The sequence below is a fragment of the Pantherophis guttatus genome, chromosome 2 (genome assembly GCF_059756535.1).
Source record: "Pantherophis guttatus breed Tessera chromosome 2, ASM5975653v1, whole genome shotgun sequence".
Lineage (NCBI taxonomy): Eukaryota > Metazoa > Chordata > Lepidosauria > Squamata > Colubridae > Pantherophis > Pantherophis guttatus.
Window position 1 is genome coordinate 74,286,999 of NC_142064.1, and position 18,268 is coordinate 74,305,266.

Here is an 18,268-nt window from a genome sequence, read left to right on the forward strand (position 1 = left end):
TTGGCTATGCCAGAGAAGAAAGGCTGGGGCATCAGGTTTTTGCTTTTATTGTCTTGCTTTGTTTTTTTTATGGCTGTTGTGGCCACCCACAGTTGCATTTCTTAAATGAATATGTATTTTAATCTTTTAAAATAAAATAAAAAGTAAATAATATCTGTAACACATACCATGACCTTTAATAGATAATATTTATTGTCTAAAATCAAAACTAAGACTATTGTACTACTGCACAAGGGATCTTTAATACATCTCAAGTCCATGAATTTTATCACATATGCTTGTAAGTTACAGAGAAAACAAAACACTTCAGTTTGAACCAAAGGTACTTTTTTTCAGGAGGAAACTGTACTTTCTCGCTTTTTATTTTGAAGACTTTTTGCTTCAAAAAAGCTTCTTCAGCTCTGACAGGATAGTGGGGAATGGAAGAAAGGAGCGCTGAAGAAGCTTCTTGGATGAGAAGCGAAACGTCTTCAAAAAAAAACAAAAAACCCACACACACACAAGAAAGTCCAGTTGCCTCCTGAAAAAAAGCACCTTTGGGACAACCATGATCTGGATGACTGAGAATCTCTACAGACCTTCAGTTTGAAATTTTCTCATATCTAAATGAGAAAATTCCCTCTATCTACTGGAACCATCAGAAAGGATAAAGGATTAAAACTTCCTCTAGGCCCATAATAGTCCTAGTATGGACCCACTGACTTTTGAAGAAGGAATATATGAAAAATAAAGGCATAAGTACCCTGTTTCAGGGGTGGGTTCTACTTACCTTTACTACTGGTTCGCAACGGGGCCACACATGTGCTTGCTTCGCTCAAGCGTTCACTCTTCTACACATGCGCAGAACTTTCTGTGCATGTGCAGAAGCATTTTGTTGACATTGGGGTCGGTAGGCGGAACCTCCCGCCCATTTTACTACTGGTTCTATAGAACCGGTGCAAACCGGGAGCAACTCACCACTGCCCTGTTTCCCCTAAAATAAGACATCCCCTGATAATAAGCCCAATCTGGCTTTTGAGCGCATGGCAATAAGGCCAAGGGCTTATTTCAGGGTTCAAAAAAATATAAGACAGGGTCTTATTTTTGGGAAAACACGGTATATATTCTGATTTTAAATGAAACAACTAGGAGGGGGTATTTTTTGTTATTGTTAAATTCACCAGTACCTTCTCAAACATGCATAAAATTTGTTCTTTGTATATAACTTTATGAATGTTTGTCTTTATGAAGACAATTTGCTTTGTATCAGGGCTAAGCTATTGGGAGTGGGAGAAGAATTGCAGGTCTGTGCAAAGCTCTGATTCTTCACTTTGATGAAGAGTCACAAGAAACTTTGAATCTGCTTTACAAAACCATGCAGAATCCACACTTTTACATCTGAAGCCCCTTTGCTTCTCCTTGAGGTATCTTCCATCAATTTTAGTAGAAGCAGAGGCATCCACTCAGCTCCTGTAAATGCCAGATGAGGTTTTTATGGAGGTGCAGAATATAGCTCATCACGGGCCACTGTGTTGACTCAGTGGTACGAATATTATAGCCAAGCATAATTAAACCAAAACAAGACAGAAAAATAAAGAAAAAGGAGAAAAGACTATGTAGGGGAGGAAAATATAGATCAGATTCTTTATTTTTGAAGAGAAATCTGGCTGATCAGCAGCAACGTTTCAAGCTGTTAGCTTTGATTTCACATCCTGAAGGCAACAGGTCACATTACTATGAAGGCATATAATTGCCAAGGAGTGCTTAGTTGAGTTGAACACAGTTAACTTATTTCCAATTTTCTTGTCCTTGGGAATAAAAGCAGTCTCCAATTGGATATAATGGAAGCTGCCATGAATTTTGCTCTTTGTAGTTTACCTAACCTGCATTTTGAGATGTGTTTTCTTCATGGGAGAGAAAAACACATATCCTATAGGTATTGCTAAGTATATAAAGGAGAAAATTAGAATAACATTGCAATAGTGACCATTTTCCATACTGGGCTGTGCCAGAAAATTTAGCAGAAAAACAGAAAGAATTTAAATAACCACCCCAGATTCATGAAATAATTTGATAGTTTTGTAGGAGCTGCTGATTGACAATTCTAGTTACCCATGGTGATTGACAGAAATGTTAGTTGCCTTTCATACCTTTCCTGGGGAGGCAACCACTCTGTATTCATGGCTCAGAATGGGACAACTCACCATAGGGAACTCCCTACAGCCAACCATCATGGCCAACTCACCACAGCCAACTTGCTGTGGCCAACTCACCATGGAACAACTCATTGCGGGACAATTTAACAATTCATTTTAATTATTTAAAATAAATTAAAAATTATTTTAAGTTTTGTCCTTCACATTTCATTCTGTCCCTCCTTTTCTGTCCTTTCTTTAATGATTATCTTTGGTATTAGTGTAACTCTTGTCCCTCAGTGAGTTATCCTGTGGTAAGTTGGCCATGGCAAGTTGTCCTGTGGTGAGTTGGCCACCGCAAGTTGGGGGTGGCAAGTTGGCTATGGTGAGTTAGTTGTGGTGAGTTGGCCATGGCGAGTTGGCTGCAGCGAATTGTCATAGACTCCTTGTGGCTACCGTAATAGTTTGCATAATAAAAAAAATGGAAGAAAACTAAGATCAGGAACTCAAATCACAACACAATACTATAATATGCATTCAAAAATAAAGAGTAATTTTAGTCAATGGCCAAATAAACATTATTCACATTGCTGCCAGAGATGTATTCCTCACTGCTCATGAGTAATATAAATTGCTGAGTATTGTTAAACAATGTTTAGCAGAATAAGCTGGAGAAACTGTACCTGAATTACAGGTATGACTTGTCACACAGCAAACTTTCAAAGTTATGAAATAGGATGCAAAATAGGTTCTAGCAATCCGGATTCCAAGTTCTAAAGGTTTATTTATTTATTTATTTATTGGTTCGATTTATATGCCGCCCTTCTCCAGAGACTTAGGGTGGCTTACAATGTGTTAAGCAATAGCCTTCATACTTTTGTATATACCTGCTTAGTAGGGCTTCCCCCCCCCCCCAACGGTGTTCTTTTTTTAATTCAAAGTCGGCTTATTGCCCCCACAAATCGGGTCCTCATTTTACCTACCTCGAAAGGATGGAAGGCTGAGTCAACCTTGAGCCTGGTGAGATTTGAACTTGCAGTAATTGCAGGCAGCTGGTGTTACTTAACAGCACTTTAGTCTGCTGTGCCACTTAGGCTCTTATTGCCCTTCCCCTAGGGTCACATAATCATATTTTGTGCACTTCTCAACCAGCCCGCATGTATAGCATTTTGTAGCATTCTGCGGTCATGTGAGATCATGATTGATGACTTTTTTTGTCAGAAACTATTTCTAGTTTAAGCAGAGACATCACCCGTGCCAACAAAAGTATGTATAGTCAAGGCTATGGTTTCCCAGTTGCAATGTATAGCTGTGAAAATTGGACCATAAGAAAGGCTGAGTGCCAAAGAATTGGGACCTTTGAACTCTGGTGCTGGAGAAGACTCCTGCAAGTTGCTTGGACTGCAAGGCGATCAAACCAGCCAGTCCTAGAGGAGATCAACCCTGACCGCTCTTTAGAAGGCCAGATCCTGAAGATGAAACTCAAATACTTTGGCCATCTAATGAAAAGGAAGGATTCACTGGAGAAGAGCCTAATGCTGGGAAACATTGAGGGCAAAAGAAGAATGGGACAACAGAGAATGAGGTGGCTGGATGGAGTCACTGATTTACAAACGTAATTCCAGGCTTAATTACAGTTTTAAGTCGATGACTATTATTATACAAACCCATAAACTTTTTGCCCTGGGTTGGCCTTTTGTTTTGGATCCATAGTTCTCTTTTCTGATCAATATTGAGCGTATCCTATAAAAAAATATAAGCCTGCATTTTGCACAGTATATTAAAATTCTGCCTGTTTAATTATTTGAAATGGGGTTACATTTCATAGTATTTGTTTTCAGACATCTTAACAACAATATGAGGTTTTTTAAACAGAGCGTTACCTTTAATTATTATATTTGTTTTTATCATGACTAGGATACTTCATTAATATTAAAGAAAAAACACAAAAATGAAATTGGAAAATTATTTAAATTAAAAGAAAGTATTAATGAATGAACGAATACACCAGAATTAGTTGAAATTTTAATGTATCCAAGAGATGAATAAGCCTCTTGTTCAAAATTCATAAAAAGTCACAGAACTGTAGACATTATTAATTATAGCAGATCCAGGCAAGTTCATTTGGAGACAAAAATGGGTATGTTGCACACACAGAAGCATTTTTAAGCAGCAATTGAATATTTCAAATGGAAAATGGAGATGGAAAATGTGCAGGGGAATAATAATCATAGATACACAGGAACAGATTAAAAGTTAAGGCTTTGTGTAGCCTGATAGTATTTAGCTAGATCTCTCTCTCTTTTTTTTTTTTTGCGGGGTGGGGGGGGGACCCAATTGCTAGCTAATAATTGTCAGCTCAATCTGAATGATATCATTCCTGAAGAAATGTTGAAGCCATCTTGATGTGAATTAAGGTTGTTGGACCTTCTTTTGTTGGGCTAAAGCAAGGGTCTTCAAACTTGACAAGTTTAAGACTTGTGGACTTCAACTCCCAGAATTCCTGAGCTAACATGACTGGAGGAGGAATTCTGGGAGTTGAAGTCCACAAATCTTAAAGCTGTCAAGTTTGAAGACTCCTGGGCTAAAGTCTAACAATATACTTTTTCTCAGTTCATTTCATTTTTAGTGAAAACTTAACAGAACAAATTGTAAGAACTCCATGAATGTAAAACAAGAAAATATGTAAGGTAGAAAACCATTTTTTATAAATCTAAGATTGAATACAATCCCACACCAATATATTCATACTTACCTACCTTAAAGCACAATGGGGATAGGATAGTAGGGCAGATGTTGAGGAAGATTTTCTTTGTGATCACCCCTTCCTCTTTTGAGATTGATCTTTTCAGGTATGAAATCATGGCATATATGTACTTAAGAAATGTATTTGCAAAAGTTCTCTCTATTATTTTTGATTACAAAGCTAACTAACTGTTAAGAACATTTTCAGGTTTTTACAACTGGGATCCATTCAAAGTGTTTTTCACCATTTAGACTCTTGTGCTAGCTTCATGCCTCCAGGAGATTCTCCCTCGGTTTGTTATCTCTGTTTTATGACACTATTTGCATTATTTTTATTTGATTGGCTCACTTTTGATTTTATTTATTTATTTATGCATTTCCTTAGCTGGAAAAAAAATTAAGTACTCTAGTTGCTATTTTTCTGATTTGATAAGTTCTCTGGAGCCCCCAATGGTGAGGTAAGGTTGTACATATCTCTTCCTCATTACTAATCAAATATATTGAACATTGAGGCAGCCTTTGACAATGCAAGATGTTAGGTCCGAACAGCTCCTTGGCAAGTAAATTGGTCTCTTTCCAAAGCCAGGGGTAAGAAATTTTTAAAATAAAATCTACTTTTCTGCCACACCTATTGAAGCATTTCTGCAGACTTGGAAACTTTGAAATGGGGTGGAAATTTCTTCAATTCTAAATTCTTTTTTCTTGTTAAGTGTGCAGCTGAGAGCAAGTGAACCATATAGGACACATTGTGTTCAATTAAAAACACTTATTGAACACTAGGCTGTTTAAGGGTTTCCTTTCTCTAGGTTGTTACACTAATAATGCTTTTCCCAAACTCTAAAGTTTCCATTACTATTTGCAATAGGTCTATACAAATAAAAAGGGACGCAGTGGCTCACTGGCTAAGACGCTGAGCTTGTCAATCGAAAGGTCGGCAGTTCAGTGGTTTGAATCCCTAGTGCCGCATAACGGGGTGAGCTCCCATTACTTGTCCCAGCTTCTGCCAACCTAGTATTTCAAAAGCACGTAAAAAATGCAAGTAGAAAAATAGGGATCACTTTTGGTGGGAAGGTAACAGCGTTCCGTGCGCCTTTGGCATTTACATGCCGACCACATGACCATGGAAATGTCTTCGGACAGTGCTGGCTCTTTGGCTTTGAAACGGAGATGAGCACCACCCCCTAGAGTCGGGAACAACTAGCACATATGTGTGAGGGGAACCTTTACCTTTTTATACAAATAAAAAGTGCCCCACATAACATACATTATTCCAGTTTTATGCTTCTTCAAATTGATGTTCCAGGCATCAACAAACTAAATTAATTTTCCAAAACATAATTTTTGTCTTCTTTTATTGAAAATGCTTTTGCATAATGTGGACCACGACTCTTTTACAGAACTGATTATGAATGTTTCCATTAATAAAAAAGAATGAAAAAGTATGAAATAAACAACTTACCAAAGATTCAGTTTTCCACACCCAAAGATATCACTGACTGGAGGATTAGAAATCCAAGACACCTCAAGATTTCCCTGTCAAAGAATTCAAAATTGTTTAATTGCCTTGTGTAGCCATCAAACATTAAAAACTATCAAATATTACTAAGTGGATTAATGCAGGATATTGTACAATACAGGCAGCCTTAGTAAAAAAAAGTATACATCATTCTTCTGATATAATGTTATTGAGTTTATAGTACAGGAATATAAAAGTAATATAAGGTATTTTTCAATAAATACCTATAGTTGTAAAATACAATTAATAAATATATTACTAAGTATATTTTAGTTTATTATGTTTTGTAACCTAAAAAGTTATAGCTTCTTAGTAATATTGCTTTCTATATTATTTACTATTATTTATTTATTATCAATCCCTCTGTCCTTAGACAACTTATTAATATGCCACGGAATATATTTTTTTAAAAAAATGACTGAATTTGGCTTTTTTTTGTAAAGCACATTTATATTATGAAGCCTGTCATTCTCCAATATCATCAAAGAATCCTAATGGCTTGCATTATATAAAAATCTAGTGAAAACCAATAGTGTCCAGGTATTTACATACGATCTAGTAGGAATAGAACATATTAAAAAAGACATATGAATGACACGTATCTTCTTGATTATTGCATATATTTTAAACTCAAGTCTATAAAGAAGCCAATTTCAAATTTGCAATTATTTACAAAAATTGTTTATATTATCTGTGAACAAAAATGGGGATTACAATAAAAATTGACAATATATTAATTATACAATTATACAAATTATTTAGAAAATAATTTTATATTATATTGTATTCTAAATTATTTAGAATGAAATACGTATACAAGGATACCAATATACTAATACGATACTATAGCATTTATACTACGGTGTACTATAAATAAAACTAGGGATAAAACATGACCTAAATTTTGTGATAACTGATTCTTATACAAGAATATATTATGCTAATACACATATACAAACACACACATGCCATAATTACTCTTTAAGGCCCAGAAGATTCTTCTTGCTATTTTTTAAGAAACACTTCTAACCAGTGATGGGATTCAAATAATTTAACCATCGGTTCTCTGCCTTAATGGATTTCTTCCAGCAACCAGTTCACCAAACTGCTCAGAAAGTTAACAACCGGTTCTCCTGAAGTGGTGCGAACTGGCTAAATCCCACCACTGCTTCTAACTCCTAAGCTCTCGGTATTTGAAATATATAATACAATAAATAGCTTCAAGGTCTATTGAATTGTTTTCTATTGGCTCTTCAAGACCCATTATATTTTCCAATTTTTCCACTCCCACTACCGTATTTTCCGGCGTATAAGACGACTGGGAGTATAAGACGACCCCCGAATTTTCTTGTTAAAATATAGGGTTTGGGCTATACTCGCTGTATAAGACTACCCCTCTTCCAACGCACACCAAATAAAAATTAAAAAACATCAACTGGCTCACCCACAATGTAAAAGCAGCTGTGCTAGACCCAAAATGGCCCCTGAAACAAGCAAGAACCTCACACAGCCACAAAAAGCCCCCCAAAAACCAACTTTCACACTTTACACACACACACAAAACACAACACAACTGTCTTACCCACAATGTAAAAGCAGCTGTGCTAGACCCAAAATGACCCCTGCAACAAGCAGGAACCTCACACAGCCCCAAAAAGCCCCAAAAAACAACTTTCACACTTTACACATACACAACACAACACAACTGGCTCACCCACAATGTGAAAGCAGCTGTGCTAGACCCAAAATGGCCCCTGCAACAAGCAGGAACCTCACACAGCCACAAAAAGTCCAAAAACCCAACTTTCACACTTTACACACACAAAATTCCACATACAGCTTTGTGAGATTTTGTGTGTTTGTGTAGTTAGAGTGAAACACTACAAAAACATACTAAATCTCAGAAAGCTGCACAAATATTATTTTATTTTATTTTTATTTTTATATGAAAGCTAAATTTAAAACTTCCTAAACTTTAAATGGCTAGGTCCAAAAAAGAACAACTAAAAAAAAACCCAATTAATTTTTTTTTTAAAGATCCCAAAGGGGGAAAAAAACTTACCCAATAGAACAGGGGTCTCCAACCTTGGCAACTTTAAGACTTGTAGACTTCAACTCCCAGAATTCCTCAGCCAGCTTTGTTTTGCTGGCTTAGGAATTCTGGGAGTTGAAGTCCACAACTCCCTGCCTGCTTGATTGCAGGCAAGGAGTTGCTTGCTGATGGAATGGATTCAGGCAAGCAAAGCAAGGCAAGCGTTGCGACTAGCAGCTAAGGTAAGCAAGCTGGAGGGGGAAAACTTTTTTCCTTCTCCATGGTTCTGGCGATCCCAGCTGAGTTGCCTGATTAGCAGATCATCAGAGCTTAGATCGCCAGAGCCATTTAAGACTCGTCAGAGCCTTTCGGGCTGGTCTGCCTGGTTACAGGAGAACGACACCCGGCGTATAAGACGACCCCCGACTTTTGAGAAGATTTTCATGTGTTAAAAAGTCGTCTTATACACTGGAAAATACGGTATTTATAGGTTTTGTTACTAAATTGTATAGTAAGCACATATAATAGTCAGCCATTCAGGCCAAAATATTTTACGTGCTTGCTTTTACATACTAAGTTGATCCAAAGAAAATGTTGAGATAACAGCTGTGCTTATTTGAGAAGTGAATACAGAGCCAATAATTCAATTGCAAGTAAATTTGCCTCATGATAGGATTTGCACAATCCTATCATACAGGAAAATGTTGACCATACTTAACATACTTGAATGAAGAATAAATATGGTAAAATCAGAAAAAAGTAGGATATCCACAAACTTAGAGCTCAACTCACTGTTTAAACGATACTTTATATTTTTTGTATAATTCATACTCTTTTTGTAGAAATATATATATATATATAAATTAACTAGATTGTTTCATGAATGTAGAAATATGATTTTAAATTTCAGACAGCAAAGATGGTATATATTTTAGTACATAAACTGAGCCATATTCTATAATAGTCTACAATAAAGAGACAACTACAGTAAACTTAAGTTTATTAACTCCATAATAATTATTTTGACATGAAATAGGAGTAAAAATTCATATGGTACATTCATGCTGTCAATGATTCCATAAAATTATGCATATGGTTAGTCAGGAACACCAATCAAAATTACAGTGATAACAAATAGCTTAAGCTAAAAAATGCATCTATCAAGACTAACATATATTTTTTTTTGTTTGCTTTGCTTTAAAGGGCTATGGCAACTCATCATTCATGAAATCAGACAGGCTTGCTGGCCATAAGCAGAACATATTTTCTAGTGGTACACTTAATAGAAGAGCTTATTCATCCCTTTGATGCCAGGAGCAAGAAATAATGATCAACTCTAGGAAAACTTGCCAGGAGAAAAAAATATATTGTACATTAGCCTTTATATTCTCTATGTGAAGCACAACAATTGAACCTCCATTCCCCCCTCCTCAAATACTGGGGTATGCATTGTGATGTCTGTATCACAATATCTTGCCTAATAGCTGGGGTTGGAGTGAATGTTAGTGTTTTGTTTGTTCAGCAAAAGCTGAATAGAAACTGGGATCTAGATAATTTCTGAAACAAATGAATAACAATGGCTGATTTTCTACTTGGGGAAACATACAGTAACCTATATTCCCAAACTACTGCCGCTTTTGTCATATTCTTCAAGAAAATATGCTGTTGCAAATCTAATACCAGAAAATGAACTTTGACTATGTCAGATGTAAATGCCTTATTCTCTAATGTGTAAATAGTGTACAAACAGGGTATCAGGGGTTAACTTATTCTTCACTTCTTAATGTATTCATAATTCACCACTCCCATATATAGCTCCACCCATTGTATATATAAGGAGCTACCCACACCCTTTCCCTTGCTTCTATCTGTGAATATTCAGTGAATATAGAATGCCTATTGTAAATAAAAGAATATATAGTTAAATCTTTAACTCTTGCTAATCTTATTGAGTCTGATCCTGAAAATATTGCAACAAGCTGGTAGCAGAGGATGGTTAATTGACTCAATAAAATAAACATGTATAAGAAAGAAATAGAAAGCAACAATCTCAGATCAGAGATACTGAGAATACTAAAAAAACAAAAGGATGACTACGATCTCATCGCGGACCTTCAAAACTTCTTGAAAGAAAACGAAGCAGCGAGAGAAAATAGCATCGAGACAACTGAATTCAAAGAAACAAAAACGGTGAGCAACCCATCTATAAAAGAAAAAATAACAAGAAGAAAGAACAGAGATCCCGCTCAAAATTTCGAATGGCAGCCATCTTGTCTTCAACCGGTCACTGAGACAAACAAGGCAGAGCCAATCACAATACACCATTCAAAATCTCTGGCGCGAAAAGAATCACACAGTACAGAAAATAGTAAAGAAAATCTTTATTCTTCAGAAGAATCAAATACGGACGCAAAAGAAACATCTATTAAACTGAAAGTCGAAGCAATCAAGAAACAACTACTTAAAACTTTTGATCCAAATTTAAAAATGGCAAAAAAATCAACGGAAGTCAATGACCCAAAAACAAAAAGACAAGCAAGCAAACAGACAAACCAGAACATATCCAGATCAACTCGTGCAGAAAGGATGACAACACCTGAGCCCAGAGGACCCTGCAGGTTTTCTCCCACGCCGCAGACGGTTCCAGAGGTGGAAAGCTTCAAGCGGAGCGGTTTTGGCGAAAGGAGGCAAGCGTCAGCTATCGGCAAGAAGACCAAGGTAGAGACAGAGACCGAATCGTCGGAGGAGGAACCTTACGAAGGAATTGCAGCGACAGAGGCTTCCTATGGCAGCTTCGACAGAGATATGAACAACGCACATGCGCAGATGCATACAGAGAACTACAGAGGACATTATGAAGAAGAAAGACCACTCAGACTAATGCACAGAATACCCACTCCATCCTGTGACTTTCAACACTTACGAGACCATGGACTACCCTCAGTTGTAAGTAGTGGGGATAATAATACTGGGGACTTACCTAACGATTTTCCAAAACTTAGAATTGATGGCATTAATTTGCAAGAGTGGTATCAGCAACTCCAGGTTGCCTTTATGAAAGAAAACTTGCTGTTTTTTATCACTGATCCCCCAAAAAGACCTTGGACTTTAAAAATAGATTGTTTACACCATAGAGCATTTTTCTTAATAATATCTAGTGTGTCTCCTGCAATGTATCACAGCATTAAGCCAAATTTGACTGTTTCAGAAATTATTCAATGCATGTTTAATTTGTTTCACAGTGACAGTGTAGCTACCACCACAAGAATATCTAAGGATTTCTTTTCGTCTAGGGTAAAACCAGGGGTTTCCATAAGTGAGCATTTAATATCTTTGAACAAAATAAGAGCTGAATTGCATTTGAGGGGGGAGGTGATTTCAGACCAAACAATGAAAAGTGTTATTATCAACTCACTTGATCCATCATGGGACAATTTTATGTCACATTTAGACACAATCAATCTAGGATATTTATCCATAGAAAGTCTGTCCAACAAATTGATAACAGAAGATAATTCGGAATCGTTCTAACAATCACACAGAACACAAACGATATAGGAAAGTAGCTTTCCAAGAAAAATATAGTGGAACATTTAAATGTCATAATTGTGGATCCAGGGAACACAATAGAAGAGATTGCCCAAAATTTTTAAAAGAAAGATATAGATCAGAATACAGAAACAAATACGATTATAGACAGCCTTCCATAGAAAGGCATAGATATAGGAGCCCACCAAATCACAGAGAGAATAGAGGGGGCAGAGACAATTCAAAGGATAGAAAATCTGGTTCACTGAATGGATTAAATAAACAAGACAACACTAACACACAGCAAAGTGAGAACAATAATTGGCTTATTGATTCTGGAGCAACTAATCACACCACTAATAACAAAAGTATATTGTCTTCATTTGCAGAAGATAAATTTGTAATTAAGGTAGCTAACCAAGAAAAAGTTCAAGTATTAGGTAGAGGAAATGTAACCTTGCCTGGTCTAGGAAAAATAGAGGGGGTATTACTAATACCTGAAATACCTCATAACATATTAAGTGCCACAAAACTAAGCAGAGATTCTGACATTAACATTGTCTTTTCAAAAGGAAAGGCAACTTTGGAAAAGAATAAAATAAATATAGGCACTGTGATGATTAAAGGAGGCCTACCTTATCTGATAACAAAAGAAAAATGGTTACATAACATTGATTCAAATATGGAAGATTGTATTGAAATAGATGATGAGAATGTTAGCAACAGTGACAATGATGAATGTAAAATATCTCATGATCACACAGATGCACACAATGATAAAAGGCCAAAAATAGGTAAACCAATTCATGATGAGTGTGCTCACATCTTACATAGGAAGTTAGGACATGCCAGTTTTCCTGTAGTACAAAAAATGACTGAACACGCAGAAGGTGTTAAAATAAAAAATTGTGAAAATTATCTGGAATGCTCAGTATGTAAATCTACAAAACTAAAAACTAGTCCCAGGCCAAGAAAATCTACTAGATCAACTAACAAAATTTTTGATTTAGTACACATGGACTTAGTTGGTCCATTAACTCCATCAATCACTTATAGAAAACGTTACTTCCTGACAATAGTGGACGATTATAGCCGCTATGGATTTGTTTATACATTAAAACACAAAGATGAAACATTTCAAAAATTTAAAGAATTTTACAAACGCATAGAAACACAACACAACATCAAAATAAAACAAATTATGACAGACAGAGGATGCGAATTCATGTCTAAAGAATTCTCCCAATGGTTAAAAGACAAAGGAATGTTACATTACACATCTAGTCCATTTTCTGCGTTCCAAAACGGGATTGCAGAGAGAAAAAATTCCACATTACAAACCATGATTAGATGCACATTGGAAGATGCTGGCTTAAGCAAACAATTCTGGTCAGAAGCCTTACATTATTCAAATTACACACAAAATAGAACTTGGTCCAGCATTGTAAATAAGACACCATATGAAGTGATGTATAATAGAAAACCAAAATTAGCACACATGCATATATTTGGAGTCACAGCAGACGTACACATACCTAAACAATTAAGAAGAAAGGGAGAAAATGTGTCCAGAAGACTCAGATTTATGGGATATGAGACTGGCACTAAAGGGTACAGATTCATTGATAGTAACAACAAATTTATAGTCTCCAGAACAGCTGTGTTCCATGAACAAGCCAACTGGTCTAAATTACATCTTAATGAAATATTCCCAAATAAATATGAAGATACAAAACCTCATGAGAAAGGGACTATAGAAAAGCAAAATATCAACAAATATAAAAACAAAACCAAGACTTGGACAAATAGTCAACACAAAATAAAGACAGACACACTAACAAAAAAGGAAGCAAGATATTTGCATGATAACGATAGTAAACCCGAAAAAATCATTAGAAACACCAGAAATCAAATGCCAAATAAATACAAGGATTATGTAATGCATATGGATGGTGAACCAACAACACCTAATACATATGAGGAAGTGCTAAAACTTCCTCGCGAAGAAAAAGAAAAATGGGAATTAGCAATGAAGAAAGAGATGGAAAGTTTACAAGGATTAAATGTATTTACACCTGCAATTGCACCTAAAGATAAAACAATTATTGGTACCAGGTGGATATATAAAATTAAGAATTTAGAGGGAGGCAATACTCTATACAAAGCTAGACTAGTTGCACAAGGTTATGCACAGAAATATCCGGAGGACTATACCGACACGTATTCCCCCACTGTAAGAACAGAGAGTGTCAAAACAGCTCTAGTGGTAGCATCAGCACTCAATCTTGATGTATTCCAATATGACATACAGACTGCGTACCTACACGCAAAACTAGATAAGGAAATATACGTAAGAGCACCTCACAGTCAATACACAAACAGAAATGAGACTTGGTTGTTAAACAAGAGTTTATACGGGCTAAAACAATCTGGTAAACGGTGGTATGATTGTTTAGTAAAAGTACTTAAGACCATGGACTTCAACGCTACCACTGCTGATAATTGTTTCTTTGTCAAGAGGGGTGATGATTACATTGAATTTGTATTGATTTATGTAGATGACATTTTATACATAGGAAAACATAAAGAGAGAAGAGAAACTTTTGTAACTAAACTAAATGAGCATTTCTCGTTGAAATCTTTAGGCAAGGTAAACAAATACCTTGGTGTCCAAATTAATAAGACTAAAAGAGGATTCAAACTTACCCAGAGAGATAAGATCATAGAACTTTTAAATAAATGCAATTTAAACAATGCCAAACCTTGTGATACTCCTATGCAAACTGACTTTCTAAGAAATACTGATGAATCTTCTCCCGAATTCAAGGACAACACATTTTATAGATCAATCATAGGTTCACTCCTTTATATATCTAATTGGACTAGACCAGATATCGCTTTACCACTCAATTTATTATCCAGGCATGTCAGCAAACCAACAATGTATCACTGGGAAGCTGTTAAAAGAATTTTAAGATATCTAAAAAGTACACTAGACTTTTGTTTAATGTTAGAACCCAATGATAATAAAGAACCAAAACTTACGTGTTATGCAGATGCAGATTGGGCTGGAGACATCTCATGCAGAAAAAGTACATCTGGTTATGTATTTCTCTTAAATGGCTGTCCAGTTTACTGGTACACTGGTAAACAAGAACTAGTGGCCACTTCAACGACAGAAGCGGAATATGTTTGTTTATCCAAAGCCGCAAATAACCTTGTATGGTTTAATGATTTAATTTCAGATGTTTGGAAAAAACCTGCTTTGCCTTTTGTTATGCATGAAGACAATAAAGCAGCCATTGAAATATCTAGATCTGATGCCATTGGACAAAGGTCCAGACATATAGATATAAAATTTAAACATGTGAGACAATTATCTCAGGATGGATTTATTAAAGCAGTGCATTGCGACACTTCAGAACAATTAGCTGATATATTGACAAAGCCTTTACCTTCTAAGCAGCACAAATATTTAACCTCTAAGTTGTATGTTTTGTATTGTCCTGAATCTGAGTGTAACTGGTGTTGTATAACGAATCGGCATTTAGAGGGGGATTTGTCAGATGTAAATGCCTTATTCTCTAATGTGTAAATAGTGTACAAACAGGGTATCAGGGGTTAACTTATTCTTCACTTCTTAATGTATTCATAATTCACCACTCCCATATATAGCTCCACCCATTGTATATATAAGGAGCTACCCACACCCTTTCCCTTGCTTCTATCTGTGAATATTCAGTGAATATAGAATGCCTATTGTAAATAAAAGAATATATAGTTAAATCTTTAACTCTTGCTAATCTTATTGAGTCTGATCCTGAAAATATTGCAACAGACTACATATTTTCTCTCATTAGAAAGCTTACTGCAAAACAATTGCTATCCTGTCCCAATTAAGTTGCAAACTTATTAAGCAAAGTGATTGGATTAGTTTTCTGGATTTACTGCCATTCCCCATTTCTGGACAGCAGGAGCTGGTGAGAAATATATATCAGTCATGGCACTGATACAAGGATCAGATGAAAGTTGACATCAGAAGTCTGATATCTATGAACTTCATCAATCTTTCTGTTGACTAATACAAGCTAGATGCTCATGGGAGATCCAGAAAGCAGTTGAGAAACCAAGTAACAAGTCTCACAGATCTGCAAAGATGTTACCATTAGTTTAGGAACAAGAAGACAACTTGCCCAACATTACATTCTACAGGTAATCCTCACTTAATATCCACTCATTCAGTGACAATTCAAAGTTACAATGGTACTGAACCAAAGCGACTTACAACCGGTCCTCATAGTTGTGGCCATTGGGGCATCCTCGCAGTCATACTATCACAATTTGAGTACTTGCCAACTGCTTGCAATTACAACACTGCAATATCTGATGGTCATGTGATTGCCAATAGTGACTTTCAGTTCCATCTTCCAATAAGCAAAGTCAATAGGAAAGCCAGAGTCACAAGGATGTTGCAACTAAGTGTGATCTGCCAACTGAGGCTGCCATCATAACTTGACATGGTCATGTACCTTATGACTGCATCTGACCCAAGCTATCTGTTCTCAGATCTCATTCTCTCCAAACTCCTATTTATCTAAGGAGAAGACTCCATTTTGTTATCTTCTACAATTCTGTATCTTTTCTAGTTTGCTAAACATAATTATGAGAACCAGGTTGGTGTAGGGGATACAATACTGGGACATCCTGAATTCCAATCCCATTTAGCCACAAAGCCAGTTGGGTCAATCACTCTTAGCACTAGGAATGTAGCAATGGCAAACCAATTCTTCCTGAGAAAGCTGCAGGGATTTTTGCAGGTAAGACTTAACTACGAGTCTATAATGATTCATACATGCACACAACACCTTCATAACGGCACCTTTCCCAAACTTCACAATATAAAAACAATACCTATAATCAGTTCTTTCTGGGAATAGTGGGGGGAGGCAGAATTGCTGTCAAGGAGATTGCTGGGTACTTGGTGGAATGGGGTCATGCATCAGCTTTCAATAGTGCTGGGTAGTTCCATTTCTGTGGTTCACTTGCTGCTGAATGCCGTTGGTTTAATGGAAAAAATAAATTACAATAAGTTCATTTAAGAGGTTGGGAGAAGATGAACGTAATCATGGAGTCACAGCAGAAAAAGCCATCTTGTCAAGGCATATGTGTGCTATTGTTAGAATCAAGTGGAGGAGAGACCATCAGTATAAGGCTAATTCGAGGATCTTGATTACTCAAGTCAAATGCTTTCATCCACAGAACAGAGGAACTTTTTACCTCTGTGTCTGTTAGGATATGCAAGTTCTGCAGCACAGGTAGCATTAAGATTCCTGAACAACATGGGGGTGACTCCTAGCTTAAGATATGGGATGGAGGGAGTATCTTTTGACTGATGTGATAGTTGGAAGGTTCTGGTCAAGATCTGGACTTTCTAAAATGGGATTTGGCAGGGGAAGGGAAGGGTTAACTACTCAAGTGATCCCAACGCTCTCAGTAATTGCTCTCTCTCATTCAAAGATGGCAATCTATTCAAGAATCCTTGCCTTTTTAATGTCAGAACTTTGAAAGGTACTGAATTATTCTCCTTGGTATTGCTGCTGTATTCAAGTACAGTAAGACAATTTTGGAGAAAGTTGAAAAAATGATTAAAAAAACCTGTTAATAATAAAATTGTATGTAGTTTTATTCTCTTTTTTACCAAGGATGCATGTATTCGTACAACACTAGAAATTAATTTTTGTTGTTAGCTGCCAATTTTACAATAGCAAATACAAGAAACGCTAAAGTACACATTTCTTTCAATCAGTGGTATTTACATTTGTAGAAGAAGCATTGGCTAAAATGTTAACATGGTGGGAAAGAGTCCCAAAGAATATTTTAATTAAATAGTGTTGTATTTACTTTTGCTGTACATCTTTACTTACATCAGGGAAGTAATTATTAATAGTTTGGCTCCTATACAAATGAATTTGTATAGACACATACTGTTAAATGCATTTCTGTTACTAACAGAAAATACAGTTTCTGTTTCCCCCTTCTGAGTCCTTCTGTTGTTTTACATTTTCAATATTTTAAATACTAAAGCAATTGACAAAATACGATTCTAGCATTTTTTCCTGCAGTTTTTAGTTTTCCAATAATAATGGAAAATTAATATACGTAAGTACAATAACAAAATAATATTAACTTTATCAGTGCTGTCAACATGTTTGGCATTCTTTAAGATGTGTTGAGAAAATAAGAAATCTAAAGAAAATTAACTACAATAATGAATGCATTAATTTAAACAATATATTAATATGAAACATAGTACATTATTACTTGGACTCTTTG

General features: G+C 35.9%; 1 protein-coding gene across 32 annotated transcripts in view; it reads right to left on the reverse strand.

The window, feature by feature from the left end:
* PTPRD (protein tyrosine phosphatase receptor type D) overlaps window positions 1–18,268 on the reverse strand; it is a 1,336,531-nt gene that overhangs the window by 989,631 nt on the left and 328,632 nt on the right. For all 32 annotated transcript variants that reach the window (XM_087886215.1, XM_087886206.1, XM_034410407.3 and 29 more), the window contains one exon: window positions 6,319–6,392. The gene's annotated coding sequence lies outside the window, so the exon portion shown is untranslated. The remainder of the gene's footprint in view (window positions 1–6,318; window positions 6,393–18,268) is intronic.